The sequence below is a fragment of the Elaeis guineensis genome, chromosome 12, assembly GCF_000442705.2.
Source record: "Elaeis guineensis isolate ETL-2024a chromosome 12, EG11, whole genome shotgun sequence".
NCBI classification, from domain to species: domain Eukaryota; kingdom Viridiplantae; phylum Streptophyta; class Magnoliopsida; order Arecales; family Arecaceae; genus Elaeis; species Elaeis guineensis.
The window spans coordinates 49,366,481-49,378,572 of record NC_026004.2 but is presented as its reverse complement, the minus strand read 5'-3'; positions in this window follow the sequence as shown (position 1 = coordinate 49,378,572).

The following is a 12,092-nucleotide window of genomic DNA, read 5'->3' as shown; positions in this document are numbered from 1 at the left end:
AAGGTCAGTATCTGTAACATTATCTACTCTAGGATGTTTGTTTGTTATGTACAGTATGCTAACAGACTGTGACTATTCGTAAATACCATAATGATATCATTCATAATGTGTACAGTATTCTAGGGTGTTTGTCCACACATGATTTTGACATCATTCATAATAATATCATAAAAATCATTCTATATTAACAATATAAATCCATCTTTGGCCAAAAGGCCTACAAAAATTACATTCATCAAAATGGACAATAGTGACAATCACTAAAAATGATATTATTAGAATTAAAAACAAGCTCAATAATTTTTAAAGTCAGGATTAAAATATGACTTTCAGCTCTAATGTTCAGGAACCTATTGCCATTTTCAAACATTCTACTAACCTATAGTCCTTGCAACAATTTGTAGATATGAATTAGACTTTTAATATCTAATACCGAGGTAGTAGTATCACAGACAGAAAAATCACAAGGTATCATATAAGCACAATGTCCAACAACCATTTGCTGATTTCTCTTTCTTAGCCTGTTTGGATTAAGAGATGTTAGATACGGAGGATAATTCCTCTTCCAGTATCCCTGCTTTTTCTAAAAGAAGTACTCTACCAGACTCGAGTTAACCTTAAACTTTTTAGTCAATTCAGACTCTAAAGTTCAAGCACGACTCACTTGCACTTTCTTTTTCTTTTCTTTCTCAAAGGACTAACCTTCCACTGAAGATGCACCTTCAGAGGTGCCAAATAATTTTTTCAATATTTGAAAGATTTCTTTTGACCTGAGCATCCTCAAATTTATAATTAAATTCATGTTCATTGCTGTCCTTATCACCACACCATGGTTCAATCATTAAGCTACTTCTGATAAGTGACTCTAACCGCATCACATGCATTGGGCTCGAGAACTTCAGGTGGTAGATCCATAAGAATATATAGGATCCATTCATGCTCTAGAATAATTTTTAACTTTCGATACCAGCTATTGAAGTTTAATCCTATAAGCATGTCACTATCAAACAGTGAGCGAAGCAACAGACTACTAGCCATAACTGAAAGAAAAATCAAAAAAACTTAAATGTACATGAATTATTAAGCCTAAAGATTTGAACTTTAGTCTAAAGGTTCTTCCATTATTTTATACGAATTGATAGTCTCTACCTTCGAAGAATTATCTTAATTCCTTAGTAAGTACTAGAATCCATACAGATTGCATACTGGCCTGAGTATGGCTCAGCTAACCCATGTATATCTATGGGTAGGTTCTTAACTAATTATTTCTCTAAATAATTTTTAATAATTTATTTCATCCTAGATTTTATTTTAGTAGGGTAAGGGCCTCCACTAAAAGTCTTGATTAGGTCCAACCATTAACATAAACATACTCAGTGATTATAACTAATAAATAATCAGACCCAAGTATGACTCGACCAATCCAACCATTCGTTGGATAGTACATCAAAGTTATTATATAATGAATGATAATTCTATCATTCAGAGAAACACCAAATGTAAAGCACCTGCAATGTCAATCTAAAATAATAGATCCATTATCATTCACCTTAATGGGAGGCTAAGATCTAGTTATCTCCATAGCCAGCTAATTTTATGGATCTAATAATTTAGGAGGATTTGGTTAATACAATTTAAGAGGAGATTAACTAGCAGTCAATAATCCTCCTAATGACTTCATCAAGTCACTAAAAGAAAGGACTAGAGATATGCTGGTCCACACGACAAGTCGTAAATCCTCCCATAGACTTTGACTGGATGAGGACAAGACAAGTCGAACTAGGGGCACCTTAATTAGTTGAATTGATTTTCTAGCTAGTATGGGTTAATCCAAATCATTAAACGATCTGATCAAACTATAATTCACCATGTTGGCCAGGTAAGTGAGATTAGTGGGAGGGATATGCTATTAACTCATCATAGATTCAATCTATGCAAGTAGCTCTTAATTAATGACCATCGATCAAGACTGCCAAGCTTACCTTAGACACTAACTAGTTAATTAGTTTCAATTCAATCAACTTATAGACTTACGTTCAACCACTGAGCTAAAATCAAGGTCCATTTGGTCTAATCAAAGACATAAACTTGACCAACTATAACTACTGTATTTGATCTGGAGTGTCCTTGATCTAATCTAAATCAACTTTTAGTTAGATTTGATCAACTACTCTTTTAGTCCATTAAATCTTTAATTTTAGGTCTAATCCAATTAAAAGGATCTAATTTGAGCTAACCTATGCCCCCATGTTTTATGCAATGTTATTAGATCTTAAATTCACAATTCTAGATCTAAGGATTCATCTCTTAATCTTAACTAAGTGTAGCATTAACATGGGTTAAGATTTTTAATTGAAATCATTTCAATTTGTAAACTCCTTTAGAATTTGTAAACTTCTTTAAATTGATTTTATGTATAAATATTTAGTTTTAAAAATTGAGTCGGCTCACCTTTGGATTGAGCTGGCTCACAACAATGAGTCGACTAAGTTATGAACTTAGTCGGCTCATTGAGATAAACAATAACATTTGCTTTCTACCTATGTAAATTGGGTCAGCTTAGCAGGAAGTTGAGCTGACCAACCAGGGCACTGGATCGACTCAAATCAAAATTGAGTCAACTCAACAGGCAGAAATAACAACACTTTATATAATTTTTAAATCTAAATACTTTTGCATAAATAGAAATAAAATCAATCATAAATTAATTTTAGATCTCATCTAAATTTACCTATAATTCTAGATTTTATTTTTTATGATTAAAATTATTTTAATCACTAAGATTAGATGTCACTACTTTTCATACAACTTGCATCCATACAACAATCCTAGGGTTTTAATTCTAGGATTTTGCAGAAAAATAATTTTTTTTCCTTTTGCAGTTCATCTTCGTAAACAAACAGTACCTCTACATACTATAAGAGATCCCCATGGAATAGGAGGAGAGGGTATTACAACCCCACTTTCTACTATGACTAGACAGCCAATAATGTTCAATCCAGTTATCTAACTACTAGGAATCTAATCAAATCATATCAAACATGAGAAAATTTAGATCAAATCTAAATCATATCAGATCTGATTTCAATATCAGATCATATCTAAATCAGATCAAAAATATCACATGCATCACATAAAATCAGATTTTATTAGAGATCAGCACAAACTAGGACAACCTTTTCACTATAAGGGATAAATCCTATAGTAGGACAACATTATTCAATTTATACAATCAATCAATAATTAAATTCAGATCTAAGATATCATATATCAGATTTAAATAATTTAAAACTTTATATCTAATATGCACATATAATATGTCATAATGAACCTAGGCTATGATACCACTGAAGAAAATCGTAGGTGATTTCATACATGTATTTCAAAATTTTTTGAAACAAATTACCATGAAAAGCAACTAGATTAATTATATTAATCAAACATGCATATGATCTAATCATTAAATCAACCTACTCTCAGATTTAGACATGATATATGGAATATAAAATCTAAAAATAAAATAGCATGCATATATGTAAAGAATAGATCACATCTATGTGACAGTAGATCAAATCTACTACCCTATAAAGTTCATAACTCCATACCTGAGTGTGGCCTGACGATCATCGCTGTTGAAAAATTAAGGTAAAGGGTTCATCCTCATCACTCACAGCCACACAGGATGTCCAACCTATACGAGACATCCACTTGAAGCTCCGATCCGATCGGTCTCCACGGGAGTGCTAGCTCGCGCGAAGTTTGTGTCGAAGGCTGATCCGATTCCTTCCTTCAAAACTCTTGAACACTTCTAGAGATTAAAGAAGGACATTTAGGAGGAGAATGTGGTGGTAGAAAAATGGAGGTGAGACTCTCTCAACTCTCTTTTTTCTTTTCCCGAAACCCTAGCAAGAAGACCTAGAGTTTTTATGTCGATTGATGTTTGCCCAGAAGAGATCATGCCCCCACCCTCTTTCTCTTTTTTTTTCATGGTAAAAATCCTTCTCCCTAATGTCGCACACACCCCAGTAACCTTCTCAAGGTTGGCATCCCATATGGATAAGGATAGGATGTTAGGTAGTTTGATTCAAATATGAATTCAAAATTCAAGTTGAATTTCAAATAAAACCAATCCAATCCTAACTTGAATTCAAAATTCAAGTTGCAACACCTTAATCCTCATCTAAAGGGGGAGACAAGGGAGCTTTGTACATGGAAATAAATCACATAAATCAAAGATGGCATGAAAAAATTCTTAGCATGGACATGGGTTGGCGCTAGGGAGAAGTCCAATCTAATTGGAATCTAGGTTTTGGTTCCAACTTGATCTTTCAACTAAATCAAATTTGATTAGATCCAAATGATAAATGAAACCCAATCCAATTAGACTCTTAAATCCTTAATTAAATCTTAATCTAATTAAGAATTAATTGAAATAAAATCCTGATCAAATCAGAGAAAATTCTTTCTTAGCGATTAGGTCATCTCATAACCTAATCGGATCAAACTTAATTGAATCAAATTCAATTAGATTTGATCCAAATATTATTGCTCAATCAAATTGAGCTAATCAATAATTTAATTACTAATTTATCTTCTATTAATTCACTAATACTGAGCAAATTATTTCATCATAATTTTTGCTTAAGATTAATCATCAATCGAATTGATGATTACACCCTTAAACAATTCTTAATCGTTGATCAGCCACATGATTAGTTAGAAACTTCTTTTGAGTATGACCCCATAAGTTCGAACCTAAGCCGGTAGTGTAGAAATAAATTTTTAAACTAATCGATGTAACCATCTAGCAACATTCAACAATCTACTAGCATATGGTTATCGTATAATTCATCCTTTTGACCCTAATGCTCAAGGTGACCTAGAGTTTAACTGTCAATCCTAGAATAGTCATCCATATTATATTTCAATCTTTCAAATCCATCACATAGATTACCTAGGCCCAGATTTTACTAAATTAAAATGCAATGATGCATGAACTCCTACTTATTTAAAGGGATCAATCCCTTCTTAACTCATGCACTGACTTAATAAGTATGTAACTGTGCCTAAAAATCTTTTAGTCATTGAATTAGAAATTTAGATAGTCCAGCACAAAAATACAATGAGTTGCTTGCAAGTCACCGTGGTGATCTCAGATCGGAGGAACAATTATACCCATACCCTTCGTATGCTACTCTTGATAGCAGAGTGCTCCGCAGTTAGTCACATTCAATAAAATGTACTCTACATCTCACTTGCATGCCATATCAGTGTCTCCACACCATTTGGTTATGAGGACAACCGATGCGTATGACACACAATGATCTATATTTGATAATCTCTATCATCCGAATAATAGCATATCATTTGGTCATGAACAAGTTTAAGGACTATGCGATAAATCCTTCTTTATTGATCAAATTAGTCCTAAGAACTTCATCACAATACAAGAGTTCATTAAGAAGATGTAACCATGTTATAGAAAAGGTCAAATAACTTTTATTAATGATCAATTCATATATATTTATAATTAGCACAATCGTCAAATGATTGGCTTTAGGATATAATTTCCAACGCATGGATGCCATGCAAAGGCCCAACTCCAAGAAATGGCTTGATGTCATGAGATTTGAGATGGAGTCTATGGAGATCAATGGTATATCCACCTAAAGGGATTAAACCCATAGAGTATAAATAGATTTTAAAGAGAAAAAGAGGAGCGGATGGAAAGGTAGAGACTTATAAATTCAGTCTAGTTGCCAAGAGATACCGTTGGCATTATGGTATTGACGATGATGAGATATGATATTCTATCCTATGGCAATGCTCAAGTCCATCCAGATTATGCTTGCAATAGCGGTATACTTAGATTTTGAAATCTGACAAATGGATGTCAAAATCACCTTCTTTAATGGAGAACTGGAAGAAGAGGTGTATATGATACAATCTAAAAAGTTTACATCCTCAGATGAATCTAAAGTATGCAAGCTAAATAGGTCCATCTATGGACTGAAGCAAACATCTAGGAGTTGGAACATATATTTTGATAAGATGATTAAAATGCATGGCTTCGTTAAAAATGGAAAAGAGCCTTGCATCTACAAGTGGGCTAATGATTCTATTGTCATCTTTCTTATACTATATGTAGAGGATATACTGTTAATAAAAAATGACATTCCAGCTTTGCAAAGTATAAAGCTATGGCTATCATCGCAGTTCTCCATGAAAGATTTGAAAGAAGCATCCTACATCCTAGAGATAAAGATCTATAGAAAGAGATCTAGAAGGTTGTTTGGATTGTCCCAATCCACATACATCGATACCATGCTGAAACAGTTCAACATGGAGAATTCCAAAAAGAGCTATCTATCGATAGGCCAAGAAATTGCTCTCTCCAAGAAGGATTATTCGACAACCCCTCAAGAAAGAGAGTGTATGAGTAGAATTTTATATACTTTGGTAGTGGAATCTATCATATATGCCATGACATGTACGAGACCAGATGTAGCCTATTCACTAGGAGTAATGAGTAGGTACTAGTCTAATCTGAGAGAGAACCATTGGAAGGTTGTAAAAATAATCCTTAAATATTTGAGAAATACTAAAGACCAATGGTTTATCTATGGAGATACTAATTTAAAACTTGTGGGATATACTGATTTCAATTTTTAGTTAGATCATGATAACAACAAAAACATGTTAGACTGCATGTTCATCATGAATGGAGGAGTGATTTGTTAGAAGAGTTTCAAGCAACATACGGTGGCTAACTCAGTACGTGAAGCGGAATATGCTGTGGCATCTGATGCTGCAATGGAGGCTATTTGGTTGAAGAAGTTTATCACTGAACTTGAAGTAGTTTTCTCTATTAATGGTTCAGTTTTACTATACTATGATAGTACTGGATCCATAGCACAAGCAAAGAAGTCTAAGTCCCATCACAGAACCAAATACATTCTGCGATGCTATCATCTTATCTGTGAAATTGTGAATCGAGATGACATCGAGCTGCAAGAGATTGACGAAAAAGAAAACCTAGCCAACCCCTTTACTAAAGCTCCCAAAATCAAATAGTTCGATAATCATAAGCGGAAGATGGGTATAAGATACTACCCTGATTGGCTTTAGTCTAGGTGGAAGTTGTTAGAAATTGTATTCTAAAATCAATTGGTTTATTATATATTAGATTTTGATATGAATTATTGATCAATGAATAAAAATTATTTTGATATTTTCATCATAAGGTATATCTTTTTTATTAGAAGTCTTGTGTTGTGATGAAATTCCTAGAACTATATTATGATCGATAAAGAAAAAATTATTGAATAGTTCTTAAATATATTCGCGACCAAATGATACGTCATTAATAGGATGATGACATTTATCGTGTAAGCCGTGGTGTGCCATATAAGTTGGTTATCCTCATAACCAAAGAGTGTAGAAATATTGGTACGGCATACAAGTGAGATGTACGAGTATATCATCACTAAACAAGTAACTCACCTACGAGCGTTCTGCTATCAAGAGTAGTTTGCGAAGCATATGGGCATAAATATCCCTCAGACCTGAGATCACCATAGTGATTTGCAAGAAATTTACTACACTTTAGTGTCGAACTACCTGCATTTCTAATGCAGTGATGGAAGGCTACTTGATACAGTCAAGTATTTGCAAAGTCTATATGTGGATCAAGATGAGATTGACTCCTCTAGATTATAGGAGTTAATGCATCACTGTATTTTAATTTAGTAATATCTTGATCAGGAAAATCCACGTGATGGACTTAAAAGGTTAAAATACAATGTGAATGATTGTTTCAGGGTTGACAGTCAAACCCTAGATCACCTTGAGCATTAAGATCAAAGGGATGAATTATATGATAATCATATATCAAGATTTTTGAATATGGCTTTATAATTATTCAACCTATTCGGATGTCGGATATCATTGCTAGATGGTCACTTCGATTAGTATAGAAAAAAATTTCTATGCTACCGATTTAGTGTTCGAACCTATAGAGTCCGCACATAAGTCAAATAATATATGAAAGAATTGACTAAAAGTTTACATGTTCAATTTAGAAGTATGAGACTTGATTGAATATATAGATTAACTTAATTGAGAATTAAATTGTAAGTCATATGAAACTAAACATTGACTATGTCCAGCTAGCACTACACATGAGGTACGGGTTTCATTTTGGAGATGAAATTGATCAAATCAAGGTTCCAAAAAATTATGAGAGATTAGGTCAAGTCTTAATTACTTTATATCAGATCTAATTTAATTGAACTTAATTTTATTAAGATTTGATTGGATTAATTTATCAAGTTGAACTTAGACAAAAATCTTAATTAGATTAGGATGAGCAACCTTTTCAAAATTAATTCGAATCCGATTTAAAATAGATTCGAATTGAACCCAAATCTGAACCAAATCTGATTTAGTGCATTTAGCCATCTTTTTTAGGGGTTCTCTCACCTTTATGGATGACCAAAGTATTGGAAATAGTGTCCCAAAGTCAATCGTCAGCCTGTTGACGGTTGTGTATTAGTATATGAATTATAAATAAATAAAAATTATTTTGATATTTTTTATCATAAATTATTTCATCTTCTAATGAACTCCCTTAGGACTATTTATGCTCGACAAAGGAAGATTTGTCGTTTAGTCCTTAAACCTGTTCACGACCAAATGATACGTTGTTACCAAGGACAACAACGTTTATCAAGCATAGGTCGTTGTGTGCCATATGGGTTGGTTGTCCTCTTAACCAAGGAGTGTGGAGACACTGATATGGCAAACAGGTGAGATATAAGGGTACATCTGCAATGAACATGACCGACTCTGGAGCTTTTTCTGCTGTCAAGATTTGCTCCGATGGGATATGGGTATAACTGTCCCTCTGACCTGAGACCACCACGATGACTTGCAAGCAACTCACTGCACTTAGGCATTGGACTACCTGAATTTCTAATTCAATGACGAAAGGATGCTGGGTGTAGTCAAGTACTTGACTTGTCGGTGCATGTGTCAAGATGGGATTGACCACTCCTATTCAGGAGCTGTGTACAGTCGTGTTTCAATTTAGCAAAACCTTGGCCAGGGTAGTCCTAGTGAGGAGCCACAGGACTGTTTGAGTTGAGCACGATTCGAATGATCTGATCAGGGTTGATAATTTAACCCTGAGTCATCCTAAACACGGGGGTCAAAAGGATGAATTATACAGTAACCATATTCACGTAGGTTCTGAATGTTGCGATTGTGACTATTCGACCTATCCGAATGTCGGGTACCATTACTAGATGGTCACTTCGATTAGTACAAGAATTGGTTCCTGTGTTACCGGCTTAGGATCGAACCTGTGGGGTCACACACATTAGAGGTTCCTATCTGATCTGATGGCTGGTGAAGAGTCCTAAGTATCTGGAATTCTGTGATCGAGAATCAGGATTCTCTGATCATGAGTTCCACACATTTTGGGTACCGGGGTCAAAAGTCCCACTGGTTTGGGACTTTTCGATCAGGATTTCATATCGATGAATTCTGATGCCCGATTGCCCATCAGATTTGGACTCAGTATTTATGAGAGGTTTAATTAGTGATTTGATCACTAATTAACTCAATTTGATTGAGTAATTATTTTTGGATCAAGTCCAATTGAATTGGATTCAGTTGGGTTTGACCTGATTAGGTTAAGTGTTGACCTGATCGCTAAGATGTTTTGGTCCCTGATTTGATCAAGGGTTGGGCTTAGTCAATTTCTGATTTGATTATGATTTTATTGAGCCTAAATAAGCCTAATTAAGTTGGGTTTATCTTAGTCTAATTGTGCTTAACCAATTTTGATTAGGTTGATTCAATTATAATCAAACCACCTTTTGAATTCAACTCCCTGTGCCACCTCACTTCTCTGCGCCCATTTGAATTCACGAGAAATAACTTCTCATGAATTTTATCCCATGCAAAGGTCTTCCCACGCCCACACTTGTGCACCAATTATTTGGATAAATATGATTTGTTAGCCATTCAAATTCAAAGGGTGTTTGAATTTAAATGGATAACTAATCCCATGCGCCATGTCCTTATCCATTTTGTGCGCCCCTTGCTTTACATGAGAAAGAGTTTCTCGTGTAAACTCTCCATGCACAAAGAAGCCATGCCTCCTCTCTTCTCTTGCCCAGAGTGGATAAGGATGAGTTGGTTTGTATTTTAATTCAAATTCAATTTGAATTCAAGTGTGCAACCACTTATCTTTATCCTTTCACGCGGATAAGACACGTCTTGCACTGTTTTAAAAGAGAAAGGGAGGTGGGGCGTGCGTAAAAATTTTTTGAGAGAGAATAGTGGGCGTGAGGAAGCCTTGTGCATGAGTAGGAAGTTCAAAAACTTCCGAGAGAAAAAGAAAGAAAAGAAACAAGAGTGGACACAGGGTTTTCAGTGAGTAACCTAGGGTTTTTGCTTGGGGTTCGGGAAGTGAGAAGGTGAGCTACGAGTGTCGTGAGCCCATCAAACTTTAGGAAGAGCTTCATCAACCTCTCTACCATTTTTGCTAACAATCTGGAGCATCTGAGGAGTCGGCAGACATCGATCGAAGGAGTTCGATCAACATCGGCCATCAAAAGGATTCAGCCACGAATTAGCATTCGTGAGGAGCCGATCAGACTGAGAGCTTCGTGTGGACAATTTGCAGAAGCCAGACATATTGTGTGGCTATGTTGCAATGATTAGACCCTTCCGACAGTGATCAGATTGCAGCGATCGACTACCCGCACAAAGATAATGTGTTCTGAACACATAACAGTAAAATATTTACTGTAGAGAATTCAAAATTCAAATTTAAATGCATGCTATTTTATCATATTTAGATCCTTGTGTAGGGTTTACACATGTTAATTAATTAGATTAATTAATATTTTTCACTGTAAAATTATAATTTTGAAAAAGTTTTAAAATTATCATTTTACCCCTGCACTCAAATTTCACTTCAAATGGTATCAGAGTGAGTTCTAAAATATGATATATATTTGCATGCATACATTAAGTTGTAATCTAACAGTTTAAATTTGAGATTTGAAATTTAAATTTTAAAATTTGTTCGAAATTTAAAATTCAGAAATTTGAAATTCAAAATTTGAAATTTGAAATTCGAAATTTAAAATTCAAAAATTTGAAATTTAAAATTTAAAATTTGAAATTTGGTTAAAATTTCAAATTTGAAATTCAAAATTTAAAATTCAAAATTTGAAATTCAAAAATTTGAAATTTAAAATTTGAAATTTGAAATTTGAAATTTGAAATTTGTTTGAAATTTGAAATTCAAAATTCAAAATTTGAAATTTAAATTTTGAATTTGGTATATTTAGATATACTTGATCCAAGTAGCAAGTGGTCTAATTGGGTTGTTTGCCATGGTCGTCCGGTCATAGGAGAAAAGTAGGGTTTAAAAGCCCTCTCCTCCTATTCGATGTGGTTCTCCTATGGCGGTAGAGGTGCCGCTACAATTATATCCCATGCAGACGAAGCAGCGAAAGGAATTAATTGTAAAGGTTCAATTGTGAAATTTATCATGAATGTGTTAGATTAGATCTAAAGGAATATTCATGATTTATTTTGATTGAGTTATTTTCTGTTATTAGCAATAGGATTGCTGTTTATGAAATATGCTGATCTATTTGTGAAATGAGTCAACATATTTGGTGAACAGAAAATAAAACCTTTCAAATTTGAAAATTATTTTCGAAATGCCAAATCTTGACCCATCAGCTCAAATACTTAATTAAAAGAATTAAGTGTTATCTAGTTGGTCTAGAATTGTAAATTAAGACCTAAGACAATTGCATAAACATGTGGGTCAATGGGTTAGATGGATTAGGTCCATAATTGGGTTAGACCTAAGGTTAGCTTAAAGAAATGAACTAAATTAGAGTAATTGGTCAAATCTAATCAAAAGCTGAATTAGATTAGGTCAAGGATACTCTAGACTCAACTCCAATAGTTGTAGTTGAATGGGTCCATATCTTTAACTAGACCAAGATGGACTTAATTCATGGCTACGCGGTGGAACCCTATTTATTAAGTTGATCAAATTA